At 39.8% G+C, this 22,661-nt stretch overlaps 1 protein-coding gene across 14 annotated transcripts in view; it reads right to left on the bottom strand.

Annotated features, from left to right (window-relative positions):
- CELF2 (CUGBP Elav-like family member 2) overlaps positions 1-22,661 on the bottom strand; it is a 508,245-nt gene that overhangs the window by 355,288 nt on the left and 130,296 nt on the right. Inside the window, exon 1 of one of the 14 annotated variants that reach the window (XM_073652427.1) lies at positions 708-956. The exons of the other annotated variants lie outside the window; for them this stretch is intronic. The gene's annotated coding sequence lies outside the window, so the exon portion shown is untranslated. Of the gene's footprint in view, positions 1-707; positions 957-22,661 lie in introns of those variants that run through there. 14 annotated transcript variants of the gene reach the window in all.

A 22,661-nucleotide genomic window follows, 5' to 3' on the forward strand; every position in this document is an offset into this window, starting at 1 on the left:
GATAGTAAAGTTCAGAATAAAGTTGCTAATACTAATTGGCAGCATTATATTACAGTCTTGTGCACATAACCATAATACAGTTGTACAGAGAGTTTGTAGTCAGCCATTTACAGCATGTGACGGACTTATACTGAACCTGTGTGCTCCGCTTTAATTCAGAGAAAAACAGTTTTTCATACAGAATTGAGAAAACAGTGCCTGGCATATTGAATTACGTGCCTTAATACAGAGTTATTCTCCCCTAGAATAACTGCTTTTCAGAAGGAGCACTGAGCCTCCGTATGGAGATATACAGTCTACAGTACCTATTCCATAAAGACGTTGGTTTGCGGATTGCTTACCCCCTATATCTAGAAGGTATGGACTTAAGAATCTATATTATGAAATATTATTACAGAGTCAATATTAGTTAAAGCCAAGTGATTTGTAAAACTGATAAGGTAACGGAAGACACTGGATCATAATCAGCAATTGCTTCTATCTATGTAGCAGTACGGCTCTTTGCAAGGAAAAAGATCAACATTTTCTGATCATCAACACTATGGTATACAGTGGGCAGAATAATGCAAATCTATAGTACCTAGTAACTCTATGTTTTAATTCTCCCAATTAAAAATATTATGCACGTTCCATTTACAGTTCTGTTCATCGATTTAGAAAACCAGAATGAGCATTTGTAAGAAGCAAGCGAGTAAAACATAACGTACCTTTCCAACTGTCACCAATGTTACATTTGAAGCAGGTTCTGCCCTATAACGCACGGCTTCCTTTCTCTACAAATTCCTCTTTTAGAGATAGAAACACTTTCAAGCCTTTCTAATACGATTTGTCAGTTTCGGCCCAATTAGTTGGATTTCCAACCACAGCCACTGTGTCTACTAATTAAAAAAAATGGCATTGCTCTCTGCAAAGTGCAGGACGGCAGGAAGACTCTAAATAGCACAGCAGTGAGAAATGATGAAATGAGCAGATCCGGTTGAATGAAATGAGATGTGGTTTTGAAATCGTCTTGCACAACGGATGTCCTTTGTTAAACTTTATTATTTTTTTCTTCTTGGTTACTGTTATCTTCTCCAGCCTGTAGCTCATTCGAGCAGATACCTTTTAACCCCTGTCATATTGAATGCGGCATATCTTTAATGCTAAAACTTTACAGCAAAAAAAACACATTTTTTATCTGTAGTTTAAGGATCTATTTTTTTTGTTCTCTGCTGTATTTTGGCAGGCTGTATTGTTTAACCTGCTACATTTATAAATGCACTCATGAAATGTATCTGCTATGTAACTGGATCTTATGTACAAAAGCTGGACAAAGAGAAGAAGTGGATAATGCTATATATTTCCACAATTAAAATATAACATGGGTACCTACCCCAATACAGATTAAACATAAGCTATATAATATAGACAAAAGTATTGGACACCTACACAAAATCTATAGGAGCTTTTATTCTATATCCATGGACATCACTATGGGGCTGCTGCCCCCTACCCCTCAGCCCCCATTTGCAGCTATAACAGCGTCCATTTTTCTAAGAAGGCTTTATAAAATATTTTAGGGGTCTGTCTATGGGAATTTCTGCTTATTCTTGCAAGAAAAGCATTTGTGAGGTCAGACATTGATTTTTGACGAGAGGGCTGGCTCAAAATATTCATTCAAGTTCACCCTAAAGGTGTTCGATGGGTTGAGAGCTCTATGTGGACAAATCAAGTTCTTCCATACCAATCTCACCTGACCATGCGTTTATGGACCTTGATTTGTATACTGGGCCACAGTCATGCAGGAAAAGAAAAGGGCCTTTCCCAAACTGCTCTCGCAAAGTTGAAAGTATACAATTGTCCAAAATGTGATATATGCTGAAGCACCAAGATTTCCTTCACTGGAACTAAGGAGCATTAGCATTATAGCAATAGCATTATCCATTCTCCACCAAAATTTACAGTTGGCAATATGGAGTCATATTCTCCTGGCATTTATGAAATCAAGTCTCATGATTCATCACTTCACAGAACACATTTCCACTGCTCCAGAGTCCAATGGTGGCACACTCTGCACCACACTTAAGATTCAACGTATTGTGGTTGGTGATCTAATGCTTGTGCTCAGCTGCTTGGCCATGGCATGTAGCTCTCGATGCACAGTCTTTGTGTGAATAATAATGGCAGAGGACATTTGGGACTCTGCGGAGCTTTGGTGACTTTTATGCACAATGCCCCTCAGCACTTAGTGACTCTGAGATGTAACTTTATGTAATCTACAACTTCACTCAATAATACAGTACACATATAATCTTGGAATATTTGGAATATTGTTACATTCAATTGTTACATTGTTACATTACAGATGTAAGATCTGACTTGAATTCATAGAGTTCTTTAGAACAATTCATTTGTATTATTTTATGCCAGGAAACAACTGTACAACTGTAAATCTGTCCAAACAAATTGAAAAAATTGTATTGTTTAAACTATTATTATAATAAGGATGATCTTTTCTATCCATAAATTTTTTTTTGTTTATTCTTCCTCAGCCTTCCCTTTTATTCCCCTCCCTTCTTTTTCCTTTCACCTCACATAGCCCTGTTTCCTTCTCCTCTTTGTATTCCCCTTTCCCCCTCCTCCTTCTGCTTTAACCCTTCCTTCTTTCCTAATATTTCCTTATAGGTTATAATGTTTTACTTAATTGTCTGATTTGAATAATGGCTTACTAATATTATAACTACTTATTGCTTTGACCATATTTATATTCCTCTATCCATTAAAGGGGTTGTGCCACCATAAAGAATACAGTTAACCAACCAGAGAAGGTGGAAATAAATATAGTTTTGTAATTTATAGTGATTCAAAATTATGCTTCATCCAAAAGATACCAAGCTTTTATTGTTTGAAGTCTGCTCTCTGGCGCCCCCTGGCGTTATTTCATTACGACCTGGTAGTGGGTGATCAGCTGGTCGAGTTTGCGCAGTTCCTGTCATAAGAGCTCCAGCATCCGGGTGAGATCATCTGCTTCACAGACTAATCTGCTATCGTGCTTACAAGTCTGTGAAGCAGATGATCTCACCCGGAGGTGAGCTGTCAGCGCAGAGGAAGGGGATATGTCACCCGGAGATCAGCTGTGAGCGCAGGGGGAGGGGGTATATCACCCGGAGATAAGCTGTGAGCGCAGGGGAAGAAGGTATCTCACCCGGAGATCAGCTGTGAGTGCAGGGGGAGGGGGTATCTCACCCGGAGGGGAGCTGTGTGCGCAGGAGGAGGGGATATCTCACCTGGAGGGGAGCTGTGTGCGCAGGAGGAGGGGGTATCTCACCCGGAGATCAGCTGTGAGCGCAGGGGGAGGGGGTATCTCACCCGGAGATCAGCTGTGAGCGCAGGGGGAGGGGGTATCCCACCCGGAGATCAGCTGTGAGCGCAGCGGGAGGGGGTATCTTACCCGGAGATCAGCTGTGAGCGCAGGGGGAGGAGGTATCTCACCCGGAGATCAGCTGTGAGCGCAGGGGGAGGGGGTATCTCACCCGGAGATCAGCTGTGAGCGCAGGGGGAGGGGATATCTCACCCGGAGATCAGCTGTGAGCGCAGGGGGAGGGGGTATCTCACCCGGAGATCAGCTGTGAGTGCAGGGGGAGGGGGTATCTTACCTGGAGATCAGCTGTGAGCACAGGGGGAGGGGGTATCTTACCCGGAGATCAGCTGTGAGTGCAGGGGGAGGGGGTATCTCACCCGGAGATCAGCTGTGAGCGCAGGGGGAGGGGGTATCTCACCCGGAGATCAGCTGTGAGCGCAGGGGGAGGGGGTATCTTACCTGGAGATCAGCTGTGAGCGCAGGGGGAGGGGGTATCTCACCCGGAGATCAGCTGTGAGCGCAGGGGGAGGGGGTATCTCACCCGGAGATCAGCTGTGAGCGCAGGGGGAGGGGGTATCTCACCCGGAGATCAGCTGTGAGCGCAGGGGGAGGGGGTATCTCACCCGGAGATCAGCTGTGAGTGCAGGGGGAGGGGGTATCTCACCTGGAGATCAGCTGTGAGCGCAGGGGGAGGGGGTATCTCACCCGGAGATCAGCTGTGAGTGCAGGGGGAGGGGGTATCTTACCCGGAGATCAGCTGTGAGCGCAGGAGGAGGGGATATCTCACCCGGAGGGGAGCTGTGTGCGCAGGAGGAGGGGGTATCTCACCGGGAGATCAGCTGTGAGCGCAGGGGGAGGGGGTATCTCACCCGGAGATCAGCTGTGAGTGCAGGGGGAGGGGGTGAATCACAGACACTCTGTGCTTACAGCAGGGAGCCTTGTGACAGAGAATACATTGTGCACACTGCGGGTGGGGAGCTCTTATGACAGGAACTGCGCAAACTCGACCAGCTTATCACCTCCAAAGCTGCACACTCTTAAATCAAGGCCATAAACATGTACCCTTCTGTAACAGATACTGTGCAGAGCGGTTTAGTACTTTGTTGGGCTTTTATGCAGTTTTCTATCTCTCAGTATGTACATCTAGTTATTAGCAAGTAAAACCATTATTTCAATGTTATTTCCCAGGAGAAGAATTAGAGAAATGCAAGCAGTCGTCTCAGGAGAGAATCCGCCATGAAACAGAAAGAAAAAGTAAACAGAATAAAAAAGGTTGTTAAAATGTGACAGAGGCAATAAAGTGCTTCCTATCCTACATTGTGTATTCCCGATTAAGACTGTTACTGAAGATGCACAAAATATAACTACCAATAAAAGTATAAACTGTGGATCTAAAGTAATGGACTGAACTAACCAGACTGTCATAAGTGATAATGCTGGAGAATGAGGACAAAATTTGCTATTTGTATTTATTTATAATGTTTTCTCATGTTAAAATAGTTAACAGCTTCTTCTGTGGATTGGGTATGCCATCGCTATTATAATCAATGAAGGTTTGACCTGTTGGACCCCTATGATCCTGAGAATGATGGCGACAGAGTGCAATTCTAGTGCTGCATTCAATTTTCTCTTTTCCTCTGCATGGTGGCTCCTCAACCATAAGCTATGTAGGGAACTGAAATATGACCCCAATTAGGTTAATGGTGCCCTAGGAAGCAAAAGGGTACATTGCACTATAAAGCAGCATTTTATCCATTTTATTTAAGGAAGATCCCGGAAGTCAGAACATGCAAGACACGTGACCCATCATTTCCTGCAAGCTGAATCCATCTTCGAATGACAGCTATTCCTCTTGATTCTACCATAAACATGAAAGCTCAGCCAAGAGAGAAATAAGCCACTGCCAAAGCAATTTTTCAACAGCTTATCTCCCATAAAAACAGAGGATCTGACATGATAAAATCTGTATACAATCTATGAGTTTCAGTGTATACGAAGAACATAGTTGAACTAGAGCGGCACAGAGAAGAGCAACCAAGGTTATTAAAGGAAGGGGTGGACTGCAATACCAAGACAGGTTATCAAACTTGGGGTAATTCAGTTTGGAAAAACAAAGGCTTAGGGGTGATCTTATTACAAAGTACAAATATATGAAGGGACTGTACAGAATCATTCTACTGATCTTTTTACACCAAGACCTACAACAAAGACCAGTGGTTATCCTCTATGTCTATAGAAATAAGGTTTCATCATCATCATCAACATCATCATCATTATCACCGTCACAGACAGGAATTATTTACTGTACAAGCTGTGAGACTATGTAACTCTCTGCCACATGATATTTTGACGGTTAATTCATTGAACAAATATAAAGAGGGCCTGGATGCTTCACCTAAAAAAATATAATATTACAGGCTATGTGTGCTAAATTCTGTGATGGGAGGTTGATCCAGGGAACTTGTTTGATTGGCATATGAAGAGTCAAATTTTTCTCCTAATTTGGGGCATAACAATGTCACGCAAGCCCCAGGAGAACAAGTGCAGACACCGCTGGAACGGCGTTTGCATCGGATATGAGTATAGCTGTTATTAATTTATAAAGGGGGAACATAGTGATTGAGAAGGTATTGTCTGAGTAGTGGACAACCCCAGTGTTGGCCAATCCTGTTTAGCCACTTCCGGTTGACATTTATCTAATTGGGCATTTGTGTAACTGCCTAGACTTTACACTTATCCTATTGGATTAAATTGTACACAATATTATTAACATTAGTAAAGCACTAACAGTGGTTACATTGCCAATTGTTATGCAATGTTACCATACCATTATAGTTATGATTTAGCATCTGAAAAGTTGATTATCAATGGAAAAGTATACTATAACGTCTTTTGTGGTTCTGGCCAAAAGAGCTTTTTTTGATCTGTGTGGATGCCTGGCTTCTTCAATAATGGATTTGGGACCAGTACTAACCCTATTCCACACATAAACTTTCCATGAAAAACCTTAAATGTTCAGATTTCCCTTGCTGCATTAACATCAATGTGCGGCGTATATGTAAACCATCTTCAGTACAGACAAGAGACTTTGTTGAGTTTAGCCTATGGCTCTAAATATTAATGCAGTGCTAGAGCGCGCTTCACTCCTGAGATGTTCACTGGCACATATCAAAGGAACATACATTTCTTGTGATACACAACAGCCAACTGGCTTGGTCACATAAGGTATGAACAAAGTGCATACATATATGGCTCAATATATTTATGATATTAATCATGTATGTGTTCACTAGCGACTTGAATTCTGAGGACTACGCTTTCTTATTCTTCCAACTTTTGGTTCCTGACTCGACCTATCACCCTTGGTTGTTCATCAGAATGTAATTATTGAAGCACATGCACCAAAACTGGAGCTTCCAGCCAGCCTAATATTCTCTTCTCCGCCTGTTCTATCCCTCCTCATCTGAAGAAATGACTCTTAATCAGCTTGTCATTCTTTATAACAACAGTTTTTATAATCTGAGGATGGCACAGAACAGCTCTTTTATTGCATCGTGTGATTTTAAAGACAACTGGATTTAATTTACTTGGTGAAAAGATGCAGACAGCTGCTGCCTCCGATTCTTAGACTCATGTGCAAGTCTTCAATCTATGTCCTATTGAAGAAGTGTGCATTAGCTCCAGGTAAGGGATGAAGACATAGGTTCACAGACTGTTCGTAGTGGAAAAAGAAATTCAATACAGATACGATTTTCTTTTGATGAAGCAGAGCGTAGTTTGGCATTATTATGATATCACAAGCAGGTGAGTCTTTTGCATTATATTAGAAAGATTTAGTATTAAATTTACATCTCAGGAGGCTATAGGCATGAACTTTCTGGCGCATTCGATTCTGGCCATCAAATCGAAAATTATGATGTGCTCCTTACACTCTAGCGCTGTCTGTAGTCTTCCCCGTGTCTCTCGGAGCATGATTATCCTAGCAATAGGAGTAACTATAGACCTCATTGTATAGTCATAATAAATCAATTCTAATAATAACATTTCCAATATTTCAATGTTGCAGCCTTCCTGAACATGAGAATGGCATTGAAGATGTTTAGCTGCATCCTTGCCCTCTTTTTAGAGGTTATGCCCTCTCGAGCCCATTCCCTCCCAACATGCTTTGTTCTTTCAAATATGCAACTGGATGCTAGGATGCAAGAAAACTTCCATAAAAACTGTTTTTAGCACTCTCCCAAAAATTCTGAAAGAGATGACAAGTTTATTGTCACACATGAAATAATTTATCAAAACTGTCAAAAAGAAAAACAGTTTTTGCTACCCACAGCAGCCAATCAGAGCTCAGATTTTACTTCTTAAACTACTCTGCTGAAAATTAAGCTATGCTGGATCGGATGCTTATAGACGACAACAGAAGATTCTTTTCAACAGTTTTGGTAATTCTGCCACTGTGTAATTGTTTATTTTTTCTGTTGCCATTAAATAAATGTTTGAACCATGTTACTACCATGAGTCTGGTATATAGTTATGGGTCATTTACTAATGCAAAAATTAACAGCAGCGCCGGCGTCACCTCCCAAAGAACCCGGGCAAGGGCCAAGGCCCTGAACAAGCAGGAGGGTCCCCTCGCTGTCAGGGACAATGGGAAGCTATGGGGCCCGTAAGTCGGGGGAGCTTGGTGCCAGCACCGCGAGTGGGCCCCCCTGCTTGCTTAGGGTCATGCCACTTGCAATACTCGCAATTCCCTGTTCCACCGCCGCTCCGGTGTTTTCTGCGTCTTCTGACTCTGCGACGTCTCAGGGCAGGGGGCGCTATGAAATCACTACAGTACGCCCTCTGCTGAACAGTCACAGTGCAGAATGCAAGAAGACGCTGAGGAGTCTGGAGCACTGCAGCGGCAGTGGGGAACGATGAGAGGTATTTGATTTTTTTATGTATGGGGCCCATTCTGTATGGAGCAATATATGGGGTCCATTATTCTGTATGGATCATTATATGGGGTCCATTATTCTGTATGGACCATTATATGAGGTCCATTATTCTGTATAGAGTATTATATGGGGTCCATTATTCTGTATGGAGCATTGTATGGGGTCCATATTTCTGTATGAAGCATTATATGGGGTCCATTATTCTGTATGAAACATTATTTGGGGTCTATTAATCTATATGAAGCATTATATGGGGTCCATTATTCTGTATGGAGAAATATATGGGGCTTATGATACTGTATGGAGCATTATATGGGGCTCATTATGCTGTATGGAGCATAATATGGGGCTCACTATACTGTATGGAGAACTATGTGGGGCCCATAATACTGTATGGAGGACTATGTGGTGCCCATGATACTGTATGGAGGACTATACTGTCTAAAATGAAAACGTTTGAATCCCCCCAGGACAATACGATGGTAAGACAGTAAGATATTAGAGTTTGTAAAAAATAACAAAGTCTCCCCATCGTCTCTCAGCGCTGGCCCTTCTCTGTAAATGGAGGGTGTAATTTATGAATACTAAAATCATAAGGCTTCTAACGTCTATCACGTTCTATTTTATTTTCTTGGTGGACAATATGATGGTAAGATATGAGACTTTCTAAAAAATAACAGTCTGATCAGTTACAAGGTTTCGGCTTTAGGTCCATCACTGATTGATTCCCATTGTCTATCAGTGTTGATAAAAAAAATGGTTCGAAAATGATAGTGCCTTCTGTTCATGTGTGTCTAGGTTTGATTTGTGAGTGATAAACAAAACTATGTAGGTATTTCCTATGACTTGTGATCATATACAAAAAGAGAAAATGCATTTGTGCTTCTGGGGGATATAAATAATTCTGCATGAATACCTTCACTCACAATCTCCAAACTGGTCATTATAATAGTGTCTCATCCAAACACCAACGTGACTTAACCTGCATACCGTGGAACATAACCACTGTCTGTCTTTCTAGGTAGATTCCCTTTTATTAAATGATGCTGTTAAACTATCTCCTGGATGACCGAAGACATAAATCTCTTCTTAATTTGAATGCTGTTCAAAGGAATTGCTTACTTGACATTATCAGAGACAACAAGACATGCCAGAAGCTATACACACTAATCTTCACATCTTGAAATATTTCTAAGAAATGTGACCCCCTCTCCGCCCTCCACACACACTGGGAAAATTACATTGAGACGTACACTGATATAGAAAGTGAAGTTAGTTACAGTTCCTTTACCGTAACTGTCTATTTCGTAATTTGCATTTATTTTCAAATGCATTAATATATGGTATGACTCAACAAGGACTGAAAAAGCTAGTGCACCCTGCTATAAGTTATGTTTTGACGGTTCTAACATTGAATGGGTTATTTCTAATCCATATGTGCCAATAGTCACAAAGCAGACAAGTCTTCGATAAAGCTAGAAGTCACTTTGAAATTACTGGCTTGTTAATCAATCTTATCTAAATCTATTAAATCTAACCTAGCAATCCCACTCTACACATCTCAGTATTTGCTGAGCCAATAGAAAAGGTAAAAAAGTACACATCTATATGTGAGTATGGTTGTTGTAAGTGGTCTGAGGTTATGTATCATTTTTTTTCAAAACTTACCATATTTTTTTGACTACAAGATGCATTTTTTTTAGCATCTTTGTAAAACGTGTGTATGTCTTGTAGTATGGAGGCAGCTTCCTATGATTAAGCAGAATGCTGACACAGTGCCCTTCCTGATCACTGAGAGAACTTCACTTTCTTCTACGTCCGACATTGATAAGTCCAGGGCAGGAGAGAAAGGTACTAGGTACCTGTACAATGCGGTATGTCCTGAGAAGCTGAAAGACCTTTCACCTGACTAGTGAAGGAACTTTCAGGTCATGTGACCAGTCACAGGCCTGTAAGGGACTTCAAAATGTGGTAATGTATAAACTGTGTGTGTATGTACTACGTGCATTTACGTACTCTGTGTACATTGTATATGTGTGTATGTACTGTGTTTGTGTACTGTGCGTGTACTGTCTGTGTGCATGAACTGTGTGTGAATATGTGTATCTTGGAGCACTGTGTATGTATGTAGTAGAAGTGTGTGTGTATGTAGCATATCTGTGTGTGTATGTAGGAGACCTGTGTCTGAATGTAGGAGAGAAGTGTGTAAATGTAGGAGAGCTATGCGTTTCTGTAGCAGAGCTGTGTGCGTATGCAGAAATGCTATGTCTGTATGTAGAAGAGCTGGCGTAAATGTAGAAGAGCTGTGTGTATGTAGAAGAGCTGTGTTTTTATGTTGGAGAGTAAAGTTGTAAAGTTTATGTATGTAGTAAAGTTGTGTGTATATAGCAAACCTGTGTACGTAGGTGACCTATATGTGTGTATGTAGGTGAGCTGTGTGTGTATGCAACAGAGCTGTGTTTGTGTGTGTGCATGTAGCACAGTTGTTTGAGTATGTAGCAGAGCTGTGTGTAGATTCAGAAGAGCTGTGTGAAGATTCAGAACAGCTAGGTGGGCATGTACTCTGAAAGCAGAGGTGTTGTGTATGTGTGTGCTGCATAGAGTGTACATAATGTTCGTGCTGTAAAGCTATATGTGTATAATACACGTGCTGCAGAAAAACATTACAAGAACTGTTGTCTCCCTATTCTTTCCTACTGCATTAAAATTAGTAATACTGACCCCTCCAATTATTTACACCTGCAAGTACAGTTTAATTAGTAGGTAATGTGTTTTTTCCATATTCTGTTATCTAAACCTTGGATGCAACTTATAGTAAGTGATGTAGTATAATTCGAAAAGAACGGTAATTCTTCATGATAACTCATCAACATAATTTCCAATTAATACTCAATTAAAATTAAAATGACAAAAAAACAAGCAATACAAATGTAGATGGATCTAGGTCTTTTTATATACTTTCTTAATTAGGAACCCTAGTAGTAAAGTATTAGAATCTTTACTTCTTATATTTGATCTATGTTTTCTAACTCTTTCACCCTGTAAAAAAATCAATTTTCCTCTTACTTTTAGTAAGGCTTTGTAAAACATAATAATGTCAATTTTCATACGATCTAAGAATTGTTTTAAGGAAGAGACTCTATGATTTTGAGTGATTGGTGCTCTGGATGGGGCCGCAAGCTGCTGTGTGGATCTGAAGAGAGTTTGACACAGGTGTTGACAGTTTGAGAAGGGTTTTGCTCTGCAGGTAAATGGGTGTCTGAAGCATCCTTTGTTAAATCTAACCTTGCATTTAAGCCGTGTCTGTTGCTGCTTCTGCTGCTACCTCCAACATAGTAAAGCACTAATTTCCTCTTGGATGGAATAAAACATACAGACCTACACGATTTTTGGACAGTCTCTTTAAGATTATGCTAATGACAGATGCATTTAGTTAAAACTTCAAAGGAAATGATTATTGAATATAACAGATGGAAACAAACCTGTTTCAATGTGTAATGATTTCTGCATTGTACGTATCCCTATTGCCAAATCTCTTTTAGAACTGGAAAAAAGGAAACTAGGAAATACAATATCCGGGATAGTGGTATCCAGAAAAACGTCACCAATTCTAGGGGTTAAGATGGATTTGCTTCAGAAAAATCTAATTATATAAGAAATATTATTCTATCTATATAGCTCTCTCTTGACAGCTAATCATCTCTTATGACCAGACATATGTCAAGCGGTGTTCTAGATTATATTGGAAGCTAAAAGCAGCAGCAGAATTAGGTAGAACTATTTAATTTTTTTTTTTATTATAATACATGTAATTAATTTCCTAAAAAAACGGCCAATTTCAGAGTTGCACTCTAAAATAATTTTACTGAAAATTAAAGTGAGGATCAACTGTATCTATTTTTTCAAGTTATCATAGTCAGTACATGTCTTCCATTAAGATTGATGTTCATATCACAGATCTTTCCTGTACTGAAAGAGAACCTTGTAACCAGGTCAAAAGTGGACAGTTACTGCTGTTAATCTATTCCTGCTGCTCCCAAGTATTCAATTATTTGACTTTCTGAAATCCGCCATACGGCTCCAGAGATATGGGCCATTTTATTTAGTGCTAATTTTGATGATCTTTCCCAACGAGGCTTGGCTCACAGGGTAATAATATAGAGCAGCCTACAGCTACGACCCCAGAGAATCCTGCAAACCTTGCCCCATTGGAAAAGACCATAAAAATTAGCACCAAACAAATAGACCCATAACTCTGGAACATTAGGGTGGATTGAAAAAAAAAACAAAGGAAAAAGATATTCTTATGGGAAAAGTAGGAATTAAATAAGAGCAAAAACTGACCAGTTTTGACCTGGTGATGGGTCTTCTTTAAAAAAACTGTAAAAGAGCTGTTAACTGTTAGATACTTCTACTCTTTTGGCTAAGAATACAACCTTAAAGGGTTATTCCCAACATTACAAATTATCATCCATCACAGGATAGGTGATAATTTGCTGATCCGTGGGTGTTCAGACTTCAGAATCCCAACTGATCCTGAAAGCATGACTCTGACATGTCCTATCGGAAAGAAGCAGTAATGACAGCTCCATGTCAATGGTGAATTTCAATACCCTTTTTACTACATTAAATGTATCCTGGTATGATTATACTTTGTTGACTTATAAATGAATATAAGGGAAAATTTATGCAGTTGACATTATCTATTATGAACCAAGAGTAAAACAAAGAAAAAACATTCTTAAAATGAAACTGCCCTGTCAATCAACTGATCAACATTGGTCTGGTGTCCATAACCCCATTGATCAGCCGATATCTCCAGGGTAAGCTTGGTGTGACCGCTGAATATATGACCATTTTACACATGGTCTTGTTGTTTCTCTGTCCTAATAGGAGATATGGAATGGTGTTGCCCAGATTGGATATCTTCTTTAAGTATGCGTGCTCCTTATCTATTCATTTCAAATTATTTTTCACTTGAAGAGATCATTATTGGTTTATTATAGAATACTTGGTTTTATCTCTCATTATGTGTTCAATCATGCATTTACGCCATCAAATATAATGCCTACAAGTTTGACATGTGCAAGCGGAAACATTAAAGTCCTCTCAAAATGGAAATAGTCCATAAAGAGTTAAACATGAAATGAATAATAACAGTACATAATAAAGAATGCAATCTATCAGCACGTATTAAAGGCAATTAAGCTTACTTTTTATGAGTTTAGTACCAATTAAAATTGTTAATGTCAGTTAACTACCTATTGTGGCACAATATACTGCACTGGCATTTCAGCACACAATTTAATTGGTGTCTAGGTAAAGAACAGTATGCACTTTGATTAAATGTATTCATGTAGCTCATTTTACTATACATAATGTAAATTAAGCAACTTGCATTCTGAGAAAAAAAAATAACATGAATATAAATATGAATTAAATGGCTTTATCCCAGGTTAATTATTAGCACTAAAAGAAAATCTCATATATCTGAAATAATAACATTTTGAGAGATAATTAAGCCAGATAGAGTGACAAAAAGCTTGGGGGATTGACAGCACCACCTGAGAGTGACACAGCCTCCATTGTTATTTAAAGGGAACTCTCAAGGAGACCATACTCTCATGATGTAGTGCAGGAAGAGCTCCTACCTAGGAGGCCAGTGGGGGTGCTGCTCAGTTAGCTATCTCTCTTTGTAGATTCTTGTAGGGAAAGTTGTCATTGAATCTCTCCGTCCACTGGACTCCTAAGCACAGACAGAGCAAGGATTTCAATGTATAAAATACAAATTCAAATATGGCTACAAAACTATATGTCAATCTGCTCAGTTCCAGCCTTAATAACATCATATATTATCTGTAAAGGCAACCGTCAAGAGAAAACACGCTATTAACCTTCAGATATGTGGTTAATCTGTAGGTTAATAACGTTCAGACACTGTGCGGATCCCAACACTTAAACCCCCCCCTGCCAGGAGGAAATGGACTTTATTCCTTCCGACATCAGTCAGTCATGGGGGTGCCGCTGGCACTTTTCCAGTCACCGCTCTGTATATAGAGAGTAGTGGCTGTAGACGTACCCCCGGCACTGACTGACAGCAGGATCAGCGTTAGGTCCGGCTGTCAGTCAGTGCCTGGCACAGTTACAGCTGCCGCTCTCTATACACAGAATGTGGGTGCCCAGCAGGTTCAGAACGCTTTTAACCTGCATATTAACCCTTTATTTGCAAGTTAATAGCGTTTTTTTTCACGTGACAGGTTCCCCTAAAGCCATATGCAACCATCTTGCATTACCAAAATGTCTTTCATTGGGAACCACAGTTTCTAAACCTTGTTGAGAAATGTTTAGTTATCTAGCTAGGGTTAAATACAAATGAGCTCCAGTTGTACCCATCAAAGCCAAACTCTCGTCCATGCGGCTGTGACTCTCACTCCAATTGTAAAGAGCTTAAATAAAAGAGGCAGCCACATAGAATTAGACCTAGGCATTCATTATTCGCATATCGGAGCGCAATGGAGATGAACTTAGAGGCTTCAAGTGCCAAATACAAGTAATTATTGAATTTCTGCTCTACCGTCAATGGTATGTCTTATAAAATCCAGGTATTCTCACTTCTCATCCTCATTTACCTTCTCGTTATATTTTGCCCTTTTATTCAATGTTTATTCTCAACTACAGATAATGCACCATTATACATCTTGGTATGAGCTTACTGCTTGAGCTGAGATGATAAAATTGTGGGCTGCATGACTACCAGTTGACTATTTTCTTTAACACACGAGTTCCTTGTCGCCATATTGGCTACATATCTACGGTTGATCAATGTCCCCTATATCTTCCCTTTTCCAACTTTGCATTTTTCAAACTTCCATACTGTGCTTTGACCCCACCGATATCATTGCAATTATTGTGCATTATAATTACCGTCTTTCTACATTGTTCTTCCCCCAATCTGAAGCAATATTAAATGACTGCACTAAGGAAAGGGAAAAATTACAGATTTGTACTAACATCTTCTACAAAGCAACATCACTGATGTAAACCTTTCCTAAATAAGGATGTTTTTTGAAGACTTGCAATCTGTATGTCGAACAAAATTAAGGTCAACTTTCCAGTAGCATGTTTGTTGATTTATGTAGTGAAATTTCTGTCCAATATATTTTATAATTTCCCGAAGATGAAAGAACCATTTTGTACCTCTTTGGATTTCTCATTGCTTTTCTGGTTTGTAATGCAAAAAATAAACTTGTTAAGCTTAACATGGTTCATACAAGTAAATATTTATGCTGAATTTTATGGTTTCACACAAAAGTAACATTTAGTTACATTATACATTGAGAACGACACTGGTGAATGCAAATTCTTTGCTTTAGTTCCAAAATGTTGTTTTTTTGTTTGTAGTAAATGCAGATGAACAGAATCCCCCCAAAAAGGGTCAAGAAGTCAAGCACACATCTGTATTAGTTTTTTTCAGATTTAATATGAATCAATTAGAAAAAAATCATAGCATGTTGCATAGAGTTGGTGCAAATCGATTCGCACATCCCATTACATCAGCCATGACAGTGGTCTATGGCTACTGGACAGGAGGCCCGGTTCAACATTACAGGTGCTTTACGCCTCAATGATGATGCCACGCTGGCTGACTATTGAGAAAAGAAAAGCCCCGGATGCAGTCAGATGACGGGCAGTTCTACCGATCCCATCCAGCAGCCATAAACCACTGTCATGTCCAATGGACTGGGTCATGCTAATCAATTCACACTAATTCTGGTAACACCATATATGCGAAACAGATTGTGGCTTTGTCAGATATACAATAAAGTGAAACAGCTGACACATGCACAGTTAATATGACAGCACATATGGTCAGTAGTACTGTGGAGACACAATGATGACCCACTGCTGGACAACATAGATCTGATCTTTTAGGGTATTAATATATGTTTATTTTATATATATGTTCATACATGGATGCATATATATACAGCTGGTTACTTCTAAGTTAGCCCCAAATGATTGGATCTTAATTGATGTGCTGTGAAATAACCTTATTGCCCATCTCAATGCTTATGCTTGACAAAGACTCCGGTGAGAGTCAAAATGTAGCAATTTTGTATGGGAGGTGTAAATAAGTGACTTGGATTCTGTCCCATTTTTTTTGTACACATTTGTCTACATGGTTGTGAACACAGATATGGTCAATAGCAGGCTTAAATTTCCTGCAGGTCTATAAATTGAATATATTATAATAATTATTAGGAAGAACATTGATACAGAAGAAGCAATCACACTTATGAGATGTTTATATCTGCAGCTCCACAATTCAATCTTTGAGTCAACATTCAAGGACAGCTGGGCACTGATGCTGAGAGGCCATCTAGCCAGAACATTGTGATCAGAACCTTTCATTATCCAGAGCTACTTCTACAGCATATACAGCACAAAGAATCAATTAAGGGATTCATGCATATAACATGAAATCTGAAAAGCGTCATTTTCACTAAATATGATAGATTTCTAACGAGCAATATGATCTAAATGGTGCTCATGAAGAAAGTGGTTTAGGCGAGAAGGACGAGAAGCATTGGGGTTTTAGGTTCTTTAATTTCTCCTACAGTTATGTTTATGAGCTAACAAATTACACATTGAACACAATGAACTTCCCACTACTGTTTCATTAGATAGCACAGGAAGTGTTTTAAAGAGTCATTTAGGCACTGACTGTGTAGAGAATGGTTTGATAGCGGTTCTCTTATGTCTTCTCTAATACTGCAGTAAATAAAGTAGACTTGTTTCTATTTGTACTTTACTTGTATCCTGCATTGTACACTATTAAATAACTATCAGTTCCACCATGGATACATTATTTAGCAATATAGTATATATTGAATGGGTAAGTACTCATACTACACAAAATTCCCTAATTAAACATCAAACGCCCAATTCAATAAAGCTTTTAAGACAATATTCTGGGGTAAAAAGTTTTGATAAGTTGCATGATTTGGGGTAACTGGAGGCTGTGTTAAAATTATGCGACATGTGTGCCTACCGCCGCTCATCAAATCTTAGCTAGGCTGGAGTAAGATTTTTGCCGAGGTGCACACAAAGGTGTACGCCTCCTGAGCTTTCTGATTCATGAAGAGGCACACGTCTGACTCCAGTCCATCTCCTCATCAAGACCAGCATGAACATTGCCGGTCTTGATGTTTTGGGCCCCAAAACTTTGAAAGAAACCTACTATACTGTGTTATACCAAGGGCAGGTCCAAAGAGTGCATTATTTGACAGTCATGCACCATTCTTACAGACCTTTCATGAGCCACAATACAGTGATGAACTTTTGCCTACAGCAGCATTTTCAAAAGTCCAGTCCTCACGGCCCCCAACAGATCATGTTTTCAGGATTTCCTTAGCATTGCACAGGTGATGGAATTATTATCAAGACATCAGAAATTTCCACAAGTTCTCTCATGTGTGCAATACTAAGGAAATCCAGAAAACGTGATCTGTTGGGGGCCATGAGGACTGGAGTTTTGGGAAACACTGGCCTACAGTGTTCCTTCAAGATAACCCCAAATGCAACGGGCTATCCAAAAATGCAAAAGTTCATCACTGTATATTCAAGGTAGAGGCAAAGGTACCATACTTCAGGCAATAAGACCAACGTGATTTTACTGCCAGTCACATAATTCCTTGTAATGTACCGGTTAAGGGCCTCCTTGGTGCCAATAATGCCTGTCATTGTGCTCTATATGACTCACATGCAATAAACAGTCAGAAAGATACCATACCAGGTAGATAACAGGTAGATAACTTAACTGGCATAGAGGATCCAGTTGGATGAAAATTTTAAGGTGGGCTGCGCTGCTGGAGTAAATCGATTCTTCAGAAATGATGATGAGAATAAGGTTTTTTTTATTCACAACGCGTTTCAACACCGTAGCAGCATCTTTGTCAAGTGAAAAAAAACAAATGTCTGGTTTGCCTGTATACAGGTGCTCAGAATTTTGTAAAAAGGTTCTTCTGTCATATATTATTTTAATATACAACCATTTGGATAGTGTTCACTTAACAGAGTGGCTTAGTTGACTTTTTCCCCTCTCCTTTATATAAAAGCTGCTGGTGCTGGAGGGTCAATGATTTCAAAGGGAAACTTTTTAGACTTTGTTTGCCTTGTTATATTCCTGTAGGGAAATGGCCACACAAAGAATAGTTTATCATGGCGACTCATCTAAAATCCTTTATTTTACATATGGAATATTGGCTCTTACTTCAAAACTGTACATGTTATATCATGCAAATATCAAAATCTGAAAAGACCTATAAGGTATTAATATGCATCACACACAATTAATACTTTACTATGAGCGTTAGAGGGGGGAAACGGCATTTCTCACTCCCTTGCAAGTGGATGTCACAACATATTTGATGAAGCTGTACATGAAATGGTGTTTGGAGCAGAAGCCAGGTACGAAACGTGTTGAAGCCTTCAGGGCACGAGGTTAAAAAAAGCAAATTTGTACATGAAAAAACACCTGCTTTTCTCTTTCAACCACACAGAGGTGTGAATTTTCCTTTGGGATTCACACATTATCTCAGCCTGAAAGAGCAAAATAGCTGTGATATATTTTAATCAACACTTTGTGAGAGAATAAAATGGCAATGGGGAGGCAGATTTCATCCGAATGACTGACAGTGACCATAACAGGCTTTCAAAGTCAGTTTGCCATTCCCAATGCTGCATTTCCCTCACACAATTGATGCATAGCAACTGAAGGACAATTACAAGTGACTGCATATCACTTTGCATCTATTGGCAATGGCACGTTAATTCCCTGACAGATTAAGAAATTACTGCTAATGCCATTCACTGCCTCCGAGTTCAACAACAGTCTGGGACTGGAAATAACCACACTACAGTAAACTGTGCTTCTAATCAACCGTACAGGCTGCATTGCTTGTGAAGAAAATGAGATTATCCGTACTTTATGTATTTTGGTGAAGTGTTTAATTATTTAATGCTTTTTGCTTCCCTTTCCTCTCGCGTTTCATTTAAAAATAACCTGTTTTAGCAGCAATTTTTTTTCAACCTCTGCTACTGCAGAAAATGCTGTTTCATCACATAATGGGACACTGGCGCGTGCAGATTACACATTCTACAAATGCTACATGTTGAACCTTTGATCGAGTCTCCAGTGTTCCATTAGGAATGAAGATTATGGTACATGGTTATGCTAAGGAAGGTATCCAATTGTTCAGCCTCTAGAAATCTTACCATAAGCAAAACTATTTAAATACATCATACAAAATATTTTGACCAACAAGAGTTGGGCAAATTTATTCAAGAGGAATTGTATTCTAAATGAATTCTACAAAAATCCATGATCTACAGAATGCGGATAAACGTACTGTCACACTTAGCGACGCTACAGCGATCCCGACAATGGCAGGGATCGTTGCTGCGTCGCTATGTGGTCACTGGTGAGCTGTCAAATAGTCAGATCTTCCCAACGACGCAGCAACGGTACAGCGACCCATAGCGACCTGTATAACGATGCAACGCAAATGCACGTCTATGTGTCTCAGTTCTGAGTCGCCAACGAGGTCGTTGGTAAGGTGTCAAACACACCGATGAATGCTACCCAGCGGGACCTGGGCTGAGAAGAGGGGCCAAATATCGTAAGTGCAAAAATAAGTAGCAGAGGTGAACGGTGAGGTATTCTTTTTTTTATTTCTATAAAGCCCATAACATAAGAAAGGGCATTCAATTAGTGAATAAATTTGCTGCAAATCAAATTGTCCAGTAAAATCTGTGCAATTTGTTAAATTTGAATCTCATCACATCCCCTCATCTCTACTACTAGACTATTCTTATCATATCAAAAATTAAAAAATAAAGAATAATATTGCCAAGATAACCCTATTCCCTGTATGTACTAATCGATGATTGAAAGTATAAGGCTATGGGGCTCACTACAAAAGACAAACCCCTCATGTTTCAGGCTTAAAGAAGTCGTCCACTACTTTTTAAGAGTTCCCCAATGTATTAACCCTGTGGTTATAAGACGTTCCTTGCTGTGTCTTTATTGCCTGTGAGCGGTGCTATCCTTGGCCTCTCACAGGCATCACGTGACCCCCTGCTGATGTCACGTTAAGTGAGGCGTGACATCAGTGACGCGGTCCTCGCGGTGGATGCTGGGCTGTGGGCGGAGTTACCCCGGGCATCACATCAAGCATCCACCGCGCGCTTTCCCAATGAAGGAGGAGAGGGAAAGCGTGCGGTGGATGCTGGGTGTGACACGTGGGGTAACCACGCCCTCAGCCCAGCATCCACCGTGGAAAGCAGCACTGATATTACGCCCGGCTGCAGCCGGAACTTGAAGTGACATCAGCAGATCACGTGATGCCTGCGAGCGGCGCTATCTAAATAAAGACACAGCAAGGTAATTACAAAAAGTCTTATAATCAAAGGGTTAATACATTGGGGAAAGTAATGGACAACTCCTTTAAGTACAGCTCTATGGAACAACAATCTTGATAAATGGCCCTATCCTTTATTTATTTACTCTGCATTCATTATTTTTGGTAATTATCCAAATAAACTGAGAGGAAATGAGCAACGAAAGAAGCAGCCAGTATGATTTTAGATTACCAATAATTATATACCTAGCATTCATTCTAAATACCATTATGTACTTCAATGTGGTCCACATAAAGTTCAATGATGACCAGAACACAACAGATATAACAAGAACATTATGAAACTTTCAAGAAGGCCAAATTTGTACATAACAAGTACTGAATACTCTAGATTGTGGCATATCTTGACATTCAAAAAGTCTCATTAAGGCAACATTTACACTGTGTGCCGAATTATTAGGCAAGTTGTATTTTAGAGGATTATTTTTATTATTGATCAGCAACTATGTTCTCAATCAACCCAAAAGACTCATAAATATCCAAGCTTAATATTTTTGGAAGTTGGAGTGTTTTTTTTTTAGATTTGGCTATCTTAGTAGGATATCTGTTTGTGCAGGTAACTATTACTGTCCCGAATTATTAGGCAACTTAATAAAAAACAAATATAATCCCATCTCACTTGTTTATTTTCACCAGGTAAACCAATATCAGTGCACAAAATTTAGAAATAAACATTTCTGACATGCAAAAACAAAAACCAAAATAATTAGTGATCATTATAGCCACCTTTCTTTATGATGACACTCAACAGCCTTCCATCCATAGATTCTGTCAGTTGCTTGATCTGTTTTCGATCAACATTGCGTGCAGCAGCCACCACAGCCTCATAGACACTGTTCCGAGAGGTGTACTGTTTTCCCTCCCTGTAGATCTCACATTTTATGATGGACCATAGGTTCTCTATGGGGTTCAGATCAGGTGAACAAGGGGCCCATGTCATTATTTTTTCTTCTTTTAGACCTTTACTGGGCAGCCACGCTGTGGAGTAGTTGGATGCATGTGATGGAGCATTGTCCTGCATGAAAATCATGTTTTTCTTGAACGATACTGACTTCTTCCTGTATCACTGCTTGAAGAAGTTGTCTTCCAGAAACTGGCAGTAGGTCTGGGAGTTGAGCTTCACTCCATCCTCAACCCGAAAAGGTCCCACAAGTTCATCTTTGATGATACCAGCTCATACCAGTACCCCACCTCCACCTTGCTGGCTTCTGAGTCGGAGTGGAGCTCTCTGCCCTTTACTGATCCAGCCTCTGGCCCATCACGAGTCACTCTCATTTCAACAGTCCTTAAAACCTTTGAAAAATCAGTCTTAAGATATTTCTTGAACTATTCTTGACATTTTATCTTATGTTTCTTGTTCAAAGGTGGTCGTTTTTCAGCCTTCCTTACATTGGCCATGTCCCTGAGTATTGCACACCTTGTGCTTTTTGATACTCCAGTAACGTTGCAGCTCTGAAATATGGCAAAACTGGTGGCGAATGGCATCTTGGCAGCCTCATGCTTGATTTTCCTCAATTCATGGGCAGTTATTTTGTGCATTTTTTGGCCAACACGCTTCTTGCGACCTTGTTGGCTATTTTCCATGAAACGCTTGATTGTTCGGTGATCACGCTTCAAAAGTTTGGAAATTTCAAGACTGCTGCATCCCTCTGCAAGACATCTCACAATTTTGGACTTTTCAGAGCCGTTAAAACTCTCTTCTGACCCATTTTGCCAAAGGAAAGGAAGTTGCAGAATAATTAAGCACACCTTATATAGGGTGTTTATGTCATTAGTCAACACTCCTCCTCATTACAGAGATGCACATCACCAGATTTACTTAATTGGTAGTTGGCTCTCAAGCCTATGCAGCTTGGAGTAGGACAACATGTATAAAAAGTATCATGTGATCAAAATACTCATTTG

Source organism: Phyllobates terribilis, unplaced genomic scaffold (genome assembly GCF_046119375.1).
Source record: "Phyllobates terribilis strain yellow unplaced genomic scaffold, ASM4611937v1 Scaffold_11__3_contigs__length_659146591, whole genome shotgun sequence".
Classification (NCBI taxonomy): domain Eukaryota; kingdom Metazoa; phylum Chordata; class Amphibia; order Anura; family Dendrobatidae; genus Phyllobates; species Phyllobates terribilis.